At 44.2% G+C, this 16,109-nt stretch overlaps 1 long non-coding RNA gene and 1 pseudogene across 2 annotated transcripts in view; one reads left to right on the forward strand and one right to left on the reverse strand.

Annotated features, from left to right (window-relative positions):
- LOC102140471 (uncharacterized) overlaps positions 1-16,109 on the forward strand; it is a 69,060-nt gene that overhangs the window by 41,601 nt on the left and 11,350 nt on the right. The window contains exon 1 of one of the 2 annotated variants that reach the window (XR_012432019.1): positions 3,422-3,474. The exons of the other annotated variant lie outside the window; for it this stretch is intronic. This is a non-coding gene — a long non-coding RNA (uncharacterized lncRNA). Of the gene's footprint in view, positions 1-3,421; positions 3,475-16,109 lie in introns of those variants that run through there. 2 annotated transcript variants of the gene reach the window in all.
- On the reverse strand, positions 14,001-14,434 carry LOC123572206 (cytochrome c oxidase subunit 7A2, mitochondrial pseudogene; annotated as a pseudogene).

Below are 16,109 nucleotides of genomic sequence, written 5' to 3' on the forward strand. Positions count from 1 at the left end.
ACACACACACACACACACACACACACACACACACACTGTACTGCCGACCACCATGACAGTCACTAGATGGCGCCCTTTCACTCTTTCTGGTGCCGCTGGTCACAGAGCTTTCTCCTTGCCTGTGCCATTCACGTTGAACCCAGCAAGTATGGGTGACAGGCAGGCTTCACTGATTTCTGCACACATGTGAAGCCTGTTTCCTCCTCTGTAAAAGTTATAATAGTACCAGCTCATTATGAGCTGTATTAAAACTAAACGAGAGTGTACGTAAACATCGCTAAAAATAGCATACCTCGTAAGTAACCATTGACTAATGTTCACTGTGGACATTAATGTCTACCTTCCTGGTTAGAAATTTTTCCCAGGCCTCTCTTCTTCCTAGTAAAGGGCAACTCGATCCAACCTTAGGGTACCCTTTCCTAACGCTATCTTAATTCTGTCCCAACCTATCAGTCCTTAGATGCCACAAACATTTGTTTCGGGTAAGAAAGAACTGTATTTTGTCTATTTAGCTTTGTAGGCAATATTTAAATTCCAGATCTACATTCTGATTTTCCCAAATGGGACCAGCTCCAAAAAAACCAAAGTTTGTACCAAATGAAGTGAAGTTACATGATAAATCTATGGCTCTTGTGAACAGATCTCAAAGTGATTGCCTTAGGGTTATGATGGAATTTGTAAACTTTTTTTTTTCTTGAGACAGAGTTTCGCTCTTGTTGCCCAGACTGGAGTGCCGTGGCACAATCTCAACTCACTGTAACCTCTGCCTCGTGGGTTCAGACCATTCTCCTGCTTCAGCCTCCTGAGTAGCTGGGATTACAGGTGCCCACCACCATGCCCAGCTAATGTTTTTTATTTTTAGGAGAGTTGGGGTTTCACCATGTTGGCCAGGTTGGTCTTAAACTCCTGACCTCAAGTGATCCACCTGCCTCGGCCTCCCAAAGTGCGGGAATTACAGGCGTGAGCCACTGCACCCAACCAGTAAACCTATTTTTGATGGAACACAGGCTAGCACTACATTAGAAATGCTACCCCACTCTGTCCTATGGGGCATTTGTCATTTTGGGGCTTTGGTCCTCACTGATCCTTATTCAAGTATATATCTCTTTCCTTCCTTTCTTCCTTCCTTCCTTCCCTTTCCTTCTTCCCTTCACCTTCCTTCCTTCCCTGCTTCCCTTCTCCTTCCTTCCTTCCTTCCTTCCTCCTTCCTTCCTTCCTTCCTTCCTTCCTTCCTTCCTTCCTTCCTTCCTCCCTCCCTCCCTCCCTCCCTCCCTCCCTCCCTGAATTCTTGCCTCCTCAGAAGAATTTGGCAGAAGGGCATGAGGCAGAATAAGAGACGGAGTCAGTTGTCAGAGCAGGAGTGAAAGATTATTACAAAGCTTTAGAACAGGAATGAAAGAAAGGAAAGCACACTTGGATGAGGCCCAAGTGGCAACCTGAAGGACAAGTGCCCCTCTTGACCTTGGATTTAGGGATTTAGATGCCGGCATACTTTCAGCATCTTGTGCATCTTCCCCTCATTCTTCTCTTAGAGTGCGGGGGAGCCGCGTGCATGCGTGGTGGCCTGCTAGGCTCGGGAGGTGAACATGCACAGTGTGTTTGCTAGCGTCATATGCATGCTCCGCTGAGGTAAGTGTTCTTCCCTTTTCTGGTGGAATGCACCTGGAAGGTCATATGCCAGTTAAACTCTGCTATTTTGCCTCTTAATGCACATGCTTGAGCCCACTCACCCAATTCCTGAGATCTTAACGGGAAGCTGCCAATCACCAGTTTCAGGTGTTTTTTCAATCTATTGGGAAACTGTCTTTCCCTGGTGCTGGCTTAGACCAGTTACTATTTTAGAGAGGCAGCGTGACAACTGCTGGACCATCACCTGACATTCCTGGTGGGGTGTGGGGGCCTTCTCCTGCCCTGTTCATGTCTGACTACTACCCTCTGTAACATTACCTGGCATAGATTCCAGCTAAATATGAGTTCCTTTCTGGTAATGACCAAAATGAGCGATTGAGGCACTAAGAAGAAGAGGGCATCAGCTAACAGAACAGAAAGCTTTGCAATGCTTTTTCATATAATGTCTGGAATTTACAGATAACACAAGTAGTTTAGGTCAGGGGTTGATGATATTATTATTACTTTTTTAACTCCTAGGGCTGGGTGGTGGTGCCAAGGTTGTCTGACTATTTATCTTACTTTTGTTTCTTTCCGACTTTCTGCTTTCTCTCTTTCCTCCCATCTTGTGAACTAGGCAAGGTTGGGGGAGGAGGGCAGCAGGAGTAGTAGTGGTCTCCTTCCTTAGTGTGACACAGCACCCAACAAGAATAAGTACTCCCATGATGGCTGCGAAGGAAGTAAGAATTGAGGCTATTTTTCTTTTCCATTTACTGAACCACTTTTCTAGCCATCCTATAAAGGGGTCATTTACCCCTGAGTTGTTGGCTAACTCATTGGATAGAGCAATCAGACCTTGCAATGCCTTTGTTATACTTCCATTAGGGGCGTGTTGTTTGGGGATGAAGGTACAACGTTGAGTTTTAATTATGATGCAAATTCCTCCTTTTCCTGCTAGTATCATGTCTAAGGCTATCCTATTTTTCCCAAGCCATCTGGCTAGTAGCCCCTAATTGCTCAGCTATTCCTTTAACAGCACCTCTAATGTAGTTAATAAATGGCTGTTGGTTGTAATAAATGTAGTTTATCCAATTTATATTTTATTGTCACCCACCAAAATATTGACTCAAATCCTGCAGATATTTGATTTTGGGCTTTTAATTGATCTGGTATTTGCTGTGGGACTCTAATTGTGTCTAAATAGATGTGAGAGTCGAGAGACCCATAAGGGGCTTCTTTTGCTTTACGATATCTTATTTTTTCTTTCTCTGGTTGATAAAATGCCAGGGTGAAAGGGATAGCCAATTGGACTAAAGCGTAAGTGCCACTTCAGTTACTCGGCAGAGTGTCCAGTAAAGGTCCATCATAATAGCACTACACATCTGCTCAGGGATGAATAAGGGCTGACTGATTAGTAAATTCTTGAAAATTCTTAAGCTCACTGCATCCCTTCAGGTCTCCAAGGAATGCTGAGTTTCCTCCTAGTCGTAAGAGATACGAAGTGAACTTAGTGTTGGGAGACAGAAGCTGGATGGCCCTTGGGGGCTGACCCACAGGGTGTCGAACTTCGGGATATAGCAGACAGAGAGCTTGGCATGACTTGTTATCCCAGGCTGAATAATCCTGGAAAACAGCTACCATGCAGCCCATGCCCGGTCAACTAGAGGACCACCCTAGTGGAAAGGGGACAGTCTGGGTTTCTGACCTGCCGTGTGCACAAGCATAACAGTTGCCTTTGTTTAACGTGTGGACAGAATATTTAATCCATTTTAACCAGGCATTTACATTTTTATACCCTGTTTTAATGGTTTGCCTTAGGTCTCCTATTTCTACTACTGGGACCTTGCTTTTGTCATTTGGCATGAGGTGAGTCATAGTTGGATTTCATAGGTTTGGGAAAGGGGCAGCCGTGGGAGGTGGAGGAGGGAGAACAAAGTGCACCTTAAAGAAACCCATAGGATCCTTTCCAGTGACCTCTGCTTCTAAACCATAGAAGCACTCTACTCCATAGCCAGAGCAGCCCTGAGGGCTGCTGGTTACTCATTTTTATGGTTATTTCTTGATTATATGCTAAACAAGGGACAAATTATTCATGCCTCTCCTTTTTAGACCATATAGGGTAACTTCCTAACTTTGCTTGGAATAAGATATCTCCAACATTTTTTTTTTTATTTTCAGTGGTTTACTTAGTTCCAACAGTGACTCAATCCAAAAGCTCCTTTCAAGCCTAGGTGGGAATTTTCCAGGTTTTTTTTTTTTTTAATCATATAAACAAGAGATATTCCTAGAAAGGGTATAGAGGAGGCATCTTCATGATCCCCCAAAATTTACTCTTAGAAATAGACTTAAGATAGCAAAAGATGGCCAGGCATGGTGGCTCACGCCTGTAATCCCAGCACTTTGGGAGGCTGAGGCGGGCAGGTCACCTGAGGTTGGGAGTTTGAGACCAACCTGACCAACATGGAGAAAGCCTGTCTCTACTAAACTACAAAATTAGCTGGGCATGGTGCCAGACACCTGTAGTCCCAGCTACTCAGGAGGCTGAGGCAGGAGAATCACTTGAACCCGGGAGGCGGAGGTTGTGGTGAGCCGAGGTCGCACCATTGCACTCCAGCCTGAGCAACAAGAGCAAAACTCCGTCTCAAAAAAAAAAAAAAAAAAAAAAAAAAAAACAAGAAAAAAAAAAGAGAGCAAAAGGTGACAAAAGCCCTGTAGGGAGGGGACCTTTTAAGACAAAACTCCCATAAGAACCTGATACATTCAGAGTAAAAAATGAGCTTCTTAAAATATTATGTGTCTTGGACCCTCAGAAAATCAGATGAGGACCTGAAAAATCACATTTTCTGGATGGCAGAGACTAAGAGTATCCCCTCTTAGTCACAAAGTGAAGCTCTCAAGGACATGAAACAAGAAGACTGGGAAACTTCATCTGGTTTTTGTTTCAGAGACCCATAGCAAAGTTTGTCTTAACAGACACTGGTCCAGTCAGAACCACAAAAGACTGACCAGGCAGCAGTGCCGTTTTGAACAGCAGGCTTACAGGGGCTTACAAGAGTTCTAGGCCCATGTTCTACCCTATGGTACCCCCCTTTATTGTTACTGAAACCCTAGAGGTTTAGGCTAAGTCCCGCTGCTCACTGCACAGAAAGCCACTCACTGAGACAACCAGTATTGCTAGGCTTTAATTGGGTGCTGCAGCAGAGGAGATGGGAGATCAGACTCAAATCTATCTCCTCACTGACTAAAGTTAGGAGTTTATACAGCAGAAATGTAACAACATGCAGGAAAACAGGAATTAGGAAGGGGCAGGAAAGGGACCTTGGTCAACAGGCAGCAGTTGGTGGGTTTGTCAATCATAAAGCGAGAGAGGTCTGGCATCTCATTATTCAGGTGTGGTGATCCGATGAGTTTCAATTCTTTGATTCTATCTGGGAGACCTGATGGCTGGTTTCTTGAGAAAGGAACTCAGATACGGTGAATATAACTTTCTCAAGTGTCAAGACTGGAAAGGTAAATTTCTATGTTTATTCAAAAGAAACTGTAAACATCTATGAGATGGTGAACTGTAAATTTCTATGGGATAATTGGGTCAGTTTCATTCTGACAGAAGAACACAGAAAGAAGAAGAAAAGTGGCAACAAAAAAGGAGATTAGAGGAAAAGGGATCAAATGATGTGAATATTCATAACACAAAATACCAGAGTTACAGCAGAGTCACCACAATGCAAGACTATCATACAAATCCTTTTTTTCTATAATCAAAACTTTGCAGGTGAGGTTGGGCATGGTGGTTCACACCCGTAATCCCAGCACTTTTGGGAGGCTGAGGCAGGAGAATCACTTGAGCCCAGGCATTTGAGACCAGGTGGCAACATGGCAAAATCCTATCTCTACAAAAAATACTAAAAATGTTACGTGGGCATGGTGTGCACGTCTGCAGTCCCAGCTACTTAGGAGTACTGAGGTGGAAGGATCACTTGAACCCTGGAGGTTGGGGCTGCAGTGAGCTGTGTTTGCACCCCTGCACTCCAGCTTGGGCGATGAAGTGAGATCTTATCTAAAACAAAAACAAAAACAAAACAAAGAAGAACGTTGGAGATGAGACAGTGATTTTTACCATCCACCCAGCTGGAGTCCACAGACAGCCTGGCTGATGAGAAATTCCTAGTTCTTGGCTGGCAGATCAGGCTCCTGGGTTCTCTTCACTGTGGGTTCCAGAAGAGAAGAATGGCTTTGGCCACCCTGCTTGCTGTGCCACACTGTGGGAGTCATAGGCCCTTAGCCCCCTAAAAGTTCACTGAAAAAAATCACTGGTGTGAAGCAGATTATGAGGAAAGGCATGCACATTTATTTAACGTGTGTGCAAAGGAGCCTTCGGAATGAAGGCCTTAGCTAACCTTTCCGAGATGCAGACTACAGAAAGTCTGGCAGAGCTGCTTTAAAATATGTCAAAGATATATATTTTGGCCAGCCTGGGCAACATGGTGAAACCCCATTTCTACAACAAATACAAAACATTAGCCGGGCATGGTGGCATGCACCTGTAATCCGAACTACTGGGGAGGCTGATGTGGTAGAAGCACCTGAGCCTGGGAAGTCAAGGCTGCGGTGAGCTGAGATGCACCACTGGACTCTAGCCTGGGCAACTGTAGCCTCTTCTCTTTTAGAAGAGTCTGTATCCAAAAAAAAAAAAAAAAAAGAAAGAAAGAAAAAATATATATATATATTTTAAATATTTGGGGGGTAAAATATTGATTTATTTTAACCAGCCAGTGTTTCTAAGGTTGAAACTTGATTTTCTGTAGCTGCAGGGGTTTTACTCAACATGGGGGGCATGGTAAGATTTGGTCAAATCTAACAGAAGATGGACGAAACGAAAAATGCAGAAAAAGCAATAGCAAAATTTACCTATTGCTGGGATCTCTGAGTATAAAGGAGAAGTTACAGCCAGCTGTCAATAAACCTTGACCTTCAGCTACCAAATCCCCAAATGAAATCCCAAGCCACCTCCTTACTTGGAGGTGCAGCCCAAGCTGAAGACTGCTCTTTGTTGGGATGAAAGCAGCAAACTCAGCTTCCTTATCGGAAGTGAGCAAACTCCTTTTCTAGAGGAGTTCCCTGGCAAAATAAACCTTGAATCTCAAACCAAAAATTTCAGGAGATCAGGGAACCTCAGGAGAGAGAACAAGCTTTTGAACCTTTGCAGTTTGCACAGTCAGAGAGAATCTCTTGGCAGGAGAATTGCTGCAGGTCAGAGGAGCTAATCTCTTCTCTGTAATCCTTTCATGGTTACCAAAATTATAACCAAAATGAGTGACTGAGGCACTAAGTCTCACACTACCAAGGTTTATTAAGCCAGCTTGAGGATGCACAGGGGAAAAACATGAGTCATAGAATCTGTGGCTGCTTTTTCCAAAGAGGTTCTTAAAAAATTTACTATTTGCCGGGCGCGGTGGCTCACGCTTGTAATCCCAGCACTTTGGGAGGCCGAGGCAGGTGGATCACCTGAGGTCGGGAGTTCAAGACCAGCCTGACCAACATGGAGAAACCCCGTCTCTACTAAAAATACAAAATTAGCCGGGGTGGTGGCACATGCCTATAATCCCAGCTACTCGGGAGGCTGAGGCAGGAGAATCGCTTGAACCCGGGAGGCGGAGGTTGCGGTGAGCCGAGATCGCGCCATTGCACTCCAGCCTGGGCAAAAAGAGCGAAACTCTGTCTCAAAAAAAAAAAAAAATTTACTATTTATTACATTTTCCTTAAAAAAAAAGGGGGTTGGGGCAGCAGTGAGGCAAATGATTACATACTTGTAAGACTTTAGTTAGCGCCCAGGGAACCAACATTTTACAAACGATAAGGTGAAGATCTGGAGTAAAAGCGAATAGAAAAGGCTGAGTCTTGGGAAGGGATGAAGGAATGATTAGTTTCATCTTGTCCTTGTTCTGTGCCTGGGAAGATGAGCTAGTAGTCTTTTGCAAAGACTGGTTCCTGTTTAGCCCTTATGGAAGAAAACCTAAGTACTGTTAGCGAGAGAGTGGGTATAATGAGGTGTGTTCGATCTCCTATCTTATGGCTGTGAACTCAGCTTCCAAGCTTTCTCTGGAGTCCCCTTGGCCAAGAGAGGATCCATTTAGTCCGTTGAGAGGCTTAGAATTTATTATTTATTTTTTATTTTTTGAGATGAATTCTCACTCTGTAGCCAGGCTGTAGTGCAGTGGCATGATCTTGGCTCACTGCAACCTCCGCCTCCCAGGTTTAAATGATTCTCCTGTCTCAGCCTCCTGAGTAGCTGGGATTACAGGCATGCACCACCACGCCTGGCTAATTTTTTTGTATTTTTAGTAGAGACAGGGTTTCACTGTGTTGACCAGGCAACAAGTGATCCACCCACATTCAGCCTCCCAAAGTGCTGGGATTACAGGTGTGAACCACCGCACCTGGCTGATTTTTTTTATTTCTCATTGGGAAATACTTTTACTGTGTCTTCTTTCTCAGGTCCATCTCCACTTTCTCCTCAAATACTCAAGGTGAAATGTCTACTAGTCTTATTGGGAGGGGTGTGTGTGTTAATCTATAAAGTATAACTCTTGTTAAAAGTGTAAATTCAATATCATAATTTCATGTTTTTTTTAAAAATTAACTCGTAGGGCACAGTGGCTCACGCTGTAATCCCAGCACTATGGGAGGCCGAGGCACGGAACACCTGAGGTCAGGAGTTTGAGACTGGCCTGGCCAACATGGTGAAATCCCATCTCCACTAAAAATACAAAAATTAGCCTGGTGTGGTGGCGGGTGCCTGTAGTCCCAGCTACTTAGGAGGCTGAGGCACGAGAATCGCTTGAACCCGGGAGGCACAGGTTGCAGTGAGCCAAGATCATGCCATTGCACTTCAGCCTGGGTGACAAGAGCGAAACTCCATCTCAAAATAAGATAAAATAAAATAAGAAAAACTCTTAATCAAATATCCAGACAGTATTTAAATTTCCACAATTGTTTCTTTTGTAAAAGACACTTTATTTGAATTAAGATCTAAATAAGGTACATACACTGTATCTCTTAACCTACACGTTTCCTACCATTCTTTTTTCTTTTGTAACAGTTTATTTCTTCAAAATTAATTCTTTTTGTCTTGAAAAGCAAATTGAAAGCTTTATGGTGCATACAATTTTTGTAATTAGAAAATGTTTTAGTCTGGACATGGTGGCACATGCCTGTAATCCCAAGAGCTCTGAGAGGCCAACACGGGCAGATTGCTTGAGGCCAGGAGTTGAAGACAAGCCTGGGCAACACAGCAACACCCCATCTCTACAAAAAAAAAAAACAAAAAAAAAAAACACAAAAATTAGCCAGACATGGTGGTGCATGCCTTGTGGTCCCGGCTACTTTGGAGGCTGAAGTGGGAAGATCACTTAAGCCTGGGATGTCGAGGCTACGGTGAGCTGAGATCATGCTACCACACTTGAGCCTGGGCAAGAGTGAGAGCCTGTCTCAAAAAAACCAAAACAGAAACAAAAAACAGAAAAAGTTTCAGAGGAAAAATAACCTATAAAGGAAATAAAATTCACCTATACTTTTATAAGTTTCTTAAACGTTATTTTTAATATTGGCAAAATACTTCATTGTGTGACGTGCCACAATTTAATGACTGCTATTTTTTGGACTCTTAGGTTGTGTCCAGTTTTCTCCTCTGGTTAATTGCGTATCAGGGATTATTGTGTCTGTAAAGCATTATGCACATCTGATTATTTCTGGGGGAGGATAAACTCCTAGAAGTAGAATTAACAGTCACAGTGTATATATGTATATAAAAAAAAAAAATCTAAGGCTGCTGAAGCCTGTTGAGAAAATTCTTCATAAAGCCTTATATTTGGGCCAGGGATGGTGGCTTACACTTGTAATCCCAGTGCTTTAAGAAGGCCAATGCAGGAGGATTGCTTGAGGCCAGGAGTTTCGGATCAGTCTAGACAATATAGCTAGACCTCCATTGCTGCAAAAAGTAAAAAAAAAAAAAAAAAAAAAAAATAGGCGAGTGTGGTGGTGTGTGCCTGTAGTTCCATCTACTCTGGGTGCCGAGATGGGAGGATCCCTTGAGCCCAGGAGTTTGAGGCTGCAGTGAGCTGTGACTGTGTCCACTGTACTCCAGGCTTAGGTTACAGAGTGAGACCCTGTTTCAAAAAAAAAAAAAAAAAAAGAACCAGACATGTTCATAGTCAGGTATCTTAATCCATTTTCCATTGCTTATAAGAGAGTATCTGAAACTGGGTAATTTATAAAGAACCAATTTATTTCTTATAGTTCCGGAGGCTGGGAAGCACAAGGTCAAAGGGGTGCATCTGCCTACTTGCTGGTGGGGACTCTGTAGAGTCCTGAGTGGGGTGAGCATGCTAGCTCAGGTCCCTTTTCCTCTTATAAAGCTTCCAGTCCTACTCCTGTGATAACCCATTAGTCCATGAATGGATTAATCCACTCGTGGCACAGGGCCATGAACGAATCACCTCTTAGAGGCCCCACCTCTCAATACTGCCACATTGGGGGTTAAGTTTTTTGTTTTTTGTTTTGTTTTGTTTTGTTTTCTGAGATGGAGTCTTGCTCTGTCACCCAGGCTAAAGTGCTGTAGCATGATCTCGACTCACTGCAACCTCTGCTATCTGGGTTCAAGTGATTCTCCTGCCTCAGCCACCCGAGCAGCTGGGATAACAGGTACCTGCCACCATACCCAGCTAGTTTTTGTATTTTTAGTAGAGACGGGGTTTCACCATGTTCGCCAGGCTGGTCTCAAACTCCTGAACTCAAGTGATCCACCTGCCTCGGTTTAACATGAGTTTTAGAGGGAACAAAAATTCAGACCATAGCATCAGGAGTATAAGAAAATAGCACTTCTACCACAGTCTTGCAAATACCAGGTATTAAAAACAAAAACACAAACTTCTCAAGTTGACACATAGTCTATTTGTTTCAGTTTATTCTTTATTATTAATAATGAATTTGGGACACAGTTTCTCCATATTCTCAGTAGTCTATATTTCTTCTATTGTGAATTATCTGTTTAAGATATTTGCCCATTTCCTACTAAGAGTTATATTGGTCAGGGGTTCTAGCTGTCCATTACTATGTAACAAATTACCCCAAAATGTATTGGCTTAAAATGACAACTATTCTTTTTTTTTTTTTTTTTTTTTTTTTTTCCCCGCTGTGTCTCCCAGGCTGGAGTGCAGTGGCGCGATCTCAGCTCACTGCAAGCTCCGCCTCCCGGGTTCATGCCATTCTCCCGCCTCAGCCTCCCGAGTAGCTGAGACTACAGGCGCCCGCCACCACGCCCGGCTAGTTTTTTGTATTTTTAGTAGAGACGGGGTTTCACCGTGTTAGCCAGGATGGTCTCGATCTCCTGACCTCGTGATCCACCCGCCTCGGCCTCCCAAAGTGCTGGGATTACAGGCTTGAGCCACCGCGCCCGGCCAAAATGACAACTAATCTTTTTTTTTTTTTTTTTTTTTTTGAGACGGAGTCTCACGCTGTTGCCCAGGCTGGAGTGCAGTGGCGCGATCTCGGCTCACTGCAAGCTCCGCCTCCCGGGTTCCCGCCATTCTCCTGCCTCAGCCTCCTGAGTAGCTGGGACTACAGGCGCCCGCCACCGCGCCCGGCTAATTTTTTTTTTTTTGTATTTTTAGTAGAGACGGGGTTTCACTGTGGTCTCGATCTCCTGACCTTGTGATCCGCCCGCCTCGGCCTCCCAAAGTGCTGGGATTACAGGCGTGAGCCACCGCGCCCGGCGACAACTATTCTTATGCTTCTGTGGATCAGGGAATTTGGGCAGGACATAGATGACCAGTTCTTTTACTTCATGTGGTGTTCATTGGAATTCCTTGGTGATATTTATTGCTGGCTGGGGTTGGCTGGAGGGTTCAAGATGACCTCAGTCACATGCCTGTGTGGGGCATGCCAGTGCCCTGTGTGGGGGAAGGCCAGGTCCAGCCAGGTTGCCTCTCCATCCCTGAGTTTTAGGACCTTTCCTTATGGAGGAGAGCTTTTTCTCTCCACTCGCTAGGTGGCTTAGCATTGTGGGTTTTATGGCCATGAAAGATACGCACTGGGAAGAGTCTGCAAATAAACCTTACTAAAATAACCCTTATCTTCTATTACTTTCCCCCAAATATTTACCTTCCCACAACTTACTGCCCCATAGGAACTCAAAACCCTTTCCCTTTGTCGTGTCTTGTTTCCACAATTTATCGTTCTTTGATAAAATGGTATACTGGGTCTAATTGCTTCTTTGGGTCTTCACTTTTCTCTTCTTTTATTTATTTATTCTTTTATTTATTTATTTATTTTTGAGACAGAGTCTTGCTCTGTTGCCCAGGCTGGAGTGCAGTGGCGCGATCTTGGGTCACTGAAACCTCCACTTCCGGGTTCAAGTGATTCTCGTGCCTCAGTCTCCAAGTAGTTGAGATTGCAGGCATGCACCACCATGCCTGGATAATTTTTGCATTTTTAGTAGAGACAGGGTTATGTTGACCAGGCTGGTCTCAAACTCCTGACCTCAGGGGATCTGCCTGCCTTAGCCTCCCAAAGTGCTGGGATTACAGGTGTGAGTCAGGGCGCCCTGCCCTGGGTCTTCACTTTTTTATGAAGACCTCTCTATGCACATGTAATGATAAACCGTTTCTCCTGTTTTTTGTCACTCTAATTTGCAGGGCCCCAGCCATTGAACCTGAGGGGCTAGAGGAAAGTTTTTTTTCTCTCTCCCCTATAATGACTTGCTTTAGTGAGTGACATATTGGTAGATGTGATACCTAGTTTTGAAAAGTGTGTGTGTTGAGGCTTGTTTTTTTTTTTTTAGACAGAGTCTTGCTCTGTCACCCAGGCTAGAGTACAGTGGTGAAGTCTCAGCTCACTGCAACTTCTGCCTCCCTGGTTCAAGTGCTTCTCCTGCTTCAGCCTCCTGAATAGCTGGGATTAAGGTGTGCGCCACCACGCCTGGCTAATTTTTGTAGTTTTAGTAGAGATGGGGTTTCACTATGTTGGCCAGGCTGGTCTTGAACTCCTGACCTCAAGTGATCTGCCCGCCTTGGCCTCCCGAAGTGCTGAGATTATAGGTGTGAGCCACTACTACCAGCTGAGGCTTGCTATTCTTATACCCCTGCCAGTGCTATGATGAGAACATACCTGGGCTAGCCTGCTGTCCCTGAAAGAGATTGAACCATATGGATTAGAGCCATATCCAGCTAAGCTCAACCTAGATGAACTGCTCCACAAGCAACCACAGACCTGTGGGTACACCTAGCTTAGATGAGATAGCTGCAGACTCTTGAGAGATCATAAATTGTTGCCGTTTTAAGCCACTAAGTTTTTTTGGGGGTGGTTTGTTACTTAAAGACAGCTGATGTATAGAGCTTCTTTTACCTTTCTGGCCTTTGTAGGTGCAGGAAGGCGTGTAGCAGGCGGGCGTGAGTTTTCAGTGCTAATTCATCATTTCTACCACAGTCCCTCTTTGCTTACTGATTTGTCAAAGGTCTTTATATTATCGAGGATATTAAGTCCTATTCATGAGGCTATAAATGTTCTCTATACTTGTTTGTTTTTTCTTTTGTTTATGCAGCTTCTTTGGTGTATAGAAGTCATCAATATGAGTTCACCATATCAATTGTTTGCTTGGTAGTTTCTTGTCCACACTTCCCATTTTGGCAGTTCTGCTATGCAGATATCCTCTTGCCATCTGATAATATTCTTCCTAAAAACATGCCTAAACATCTTAAGAATTCATCAATTCATAAATTCATCATATATATATATATATATATATATATATTTTTAAACCTAGAGTCTCAGATTCTTCAAAGTCAGATGGCTTCCCAAACAGCAAGCTTGGAGTCAACTCTCTCGCAGTCGAGGCTCTCGGCAGTGACCTGGGAGACTGCCTTCCTGAGACTTGCACATCAAATCTTTTGGAACTGGGCAGTACGGGATAGTTGGACTCTCCTCGCCTTCCTCGCTCATATCTATAGAAAATGAAAGGCCATGTTTTTAGACCTTTACCCTCTTATCATATTTTGACTGAAGTCAAGGACTGGTCTAATTACTGTTGACTCAGCTGTTTCACTGAGATAAGTTTCATAAAAGAAAGTATTCTTGGCAAATTGGCCAACTAGTACAATTTTCTTTGATGAATGGCTCATTTTTAGCAATGTTATTATGGAAATCTGAGAATAATCTATTCATTTGGCTTTTATATAAGCAAAATCCCCCATCATCCTGGCTGCAGCAGTTAACACACTGATGGTCTTGTTTCATGAATATCTCCCTTCACTCCCACATTCTTCACCCCACAGATTTGTTCTAAAATCAGAGACATCTCCCACCCCCTGTGGTAAAAACTGCTTTATTGGTGACGGTAAGTATAAGTCAATAAATATTGATGCCCAAAGAAGAGCTCAGATAATTGGTCCATATAGAGCTCAATGAAATTGAACCAAGTGATTGCTGGGATAACCGAAGTCAGTGTTGCTTCTTGGGAAAGGAAGCCATGGCCAGCAGATTTATGGCGTTTGCCATCCCACCAACTCTAAGAACCATGGTTACTCTGTAGAGGAGGGTATCAGTTACCCTACCCTTTAAATGTACTGGAATTCCATTATCCTCCTGAAACAGCTTTTGCTTTTCTGGAACTTTATTTTCAAAATACGTATAAAAAGCAGTGCTTATGGTCCTCTGGGCAATCTGATAAACAGCCAGTAGATTCCACAGCATCTTGGTTCAGTTACTGCCCACCAACTGTGACAATGGAACACTGGGAACCCAAAGATATCTTATTTTCTCCACAAATATTCACCATGGGCCAGGTGCAAGTGGCCTACGCCCATAATCCCAGCACTTTGGGAGGCCAAGGTGGGCAGATCACTTGAGACCAGGAGTTCGAGACCAGCCTGGCCAACAGGGGAAAACCTGTCTCTACTAAAAATATAAAAATACACATGCCTGTGATCCCAGCTACTTAGGAGGCTGGGACATGAGAATCACTTGAAACTGGGAGGCAGAGGTTTCAGTGAGCCAAGGTTGTGACACTGCATTCCAGCCTGGGCAACAGAGTGAGAGTCTGTCAACAAATAAAAAAGAAAAGTCACTATGTTCTTCCAAGAGATAAGGACTCTAAAAATAAATTACCAGACTAGGTGTGGTCACTCTGTCACCTGGGCTGGAGTGCAATCACACAATCACAGCTCGCTGCAGCCTCAACCTCCTGGGCTCAAGTGATCCTCCTGTCTCAGTTCCCCCAGTAGCTGGGACTATAGGCTGATGTAGAATTTTTCTTCTCAGTCACTTTGTAAGCCAGGGATCCTGGGCAATATCCCACCCAGGCCACACTTGGCCATGCTGGCATGCCGCAGCTTGTCTGTGTCATAGTTTGTACCTGAGTTTGGTGGTTCCTGAGCTCTTGTACTGCATCCAAGAAGAATGAGGATACACAGGATGTTGAAGGATGAGGAGGGCAGAGAAAAATGTTATTGAGTGATGAAAACGGTTTTCAGCAGAGGGAGGACTCAGGGTTGGTCCACCTATTCAAAGGTGGGAAAGTTACCCCCAACTCCACAGGATCTGGGGCCTTTTATGGACTCAGAATGGGGAGTGTGTGCTGATTGGTTTGTGGGTACGTGAAAAAGGTTAAAGTGAAGACATCACTCAAAGGTGGGCATGGCAGTGTAGGAAACCAATTAGGAGAGGGTAGATATATGTAAAATAGGTGAGAAGGGTGGGGATTAATCAGAGGAAAGTGCGCCAAAGGGGAAGACAAGGTCTCAATCTAGTCCATGGATTGAACTTGCAGCTTGGCTTTCAGGTTTTAAACTGTATTCGGCTTGGAGGTGGGGTTTCCTGGGGGACCCATCCCTATCTGCTTAGGCATTTGGCCATCCCCTGTTGCTATTGCCACCACACCTGACTAACTTTTGTATTTTTGGTAGAGACAGGGTTTTACTATGTTGCCCAGGCTGGTCTCAAACTCCCGGACTCAGGCGATCCACCTGCTTCACCCTCCCAAGGGGTTGGGATTGTAGGTGTCAACCACCACACCAAGCCAAGATCTTCATTTTCATGAATCAAACACTTCTGTAAATGATTTGCTTAAAGTTGTGGGTTCAAATGCAGTTGGCAGAATGTAGAATTGCCTGTGGGTGTTCTGAGCTCAGCGAGAGCCACTGAGGGACGGTGTGTCCCAGATGCAGCTGGTGGTGGAGGAGGCATCACAGCGCCCTCCTTGGTGTGAGCCACTCTGTGATTGTGCACTTGTTCATAGTGTCCCTTTATTTAGCCCTTATTTTTGCCTCCCGTTGTACAATCAGTCCCCCAAAAAGCTGAAGATGTGATAAAATCATGAATAAGAACGCTGATATGGTTTGGCTCTGTGTCCCCACCCAAATCTCAGCTTAAATTGTAATCCCCATGTGTTGGAGGAGAGACCTGGTGGGATATGATTGGATCATGGGGGCAGTTTCTCCCATGCTGTTCTC

Source organism: Macaca fascicularis, chromosome 3, assembly GCF_037993035.2.
Source record: "Macaca fascicularis isolate 582-1 chromosome 3, T2T-MFA8v1.1".
NCBI classification, from domain to species: Eukaryota; Metazoa; Chordata; class Mammalia; order Primates; family Cercopithecidae; genus Macaca; species Macaca fascicularis.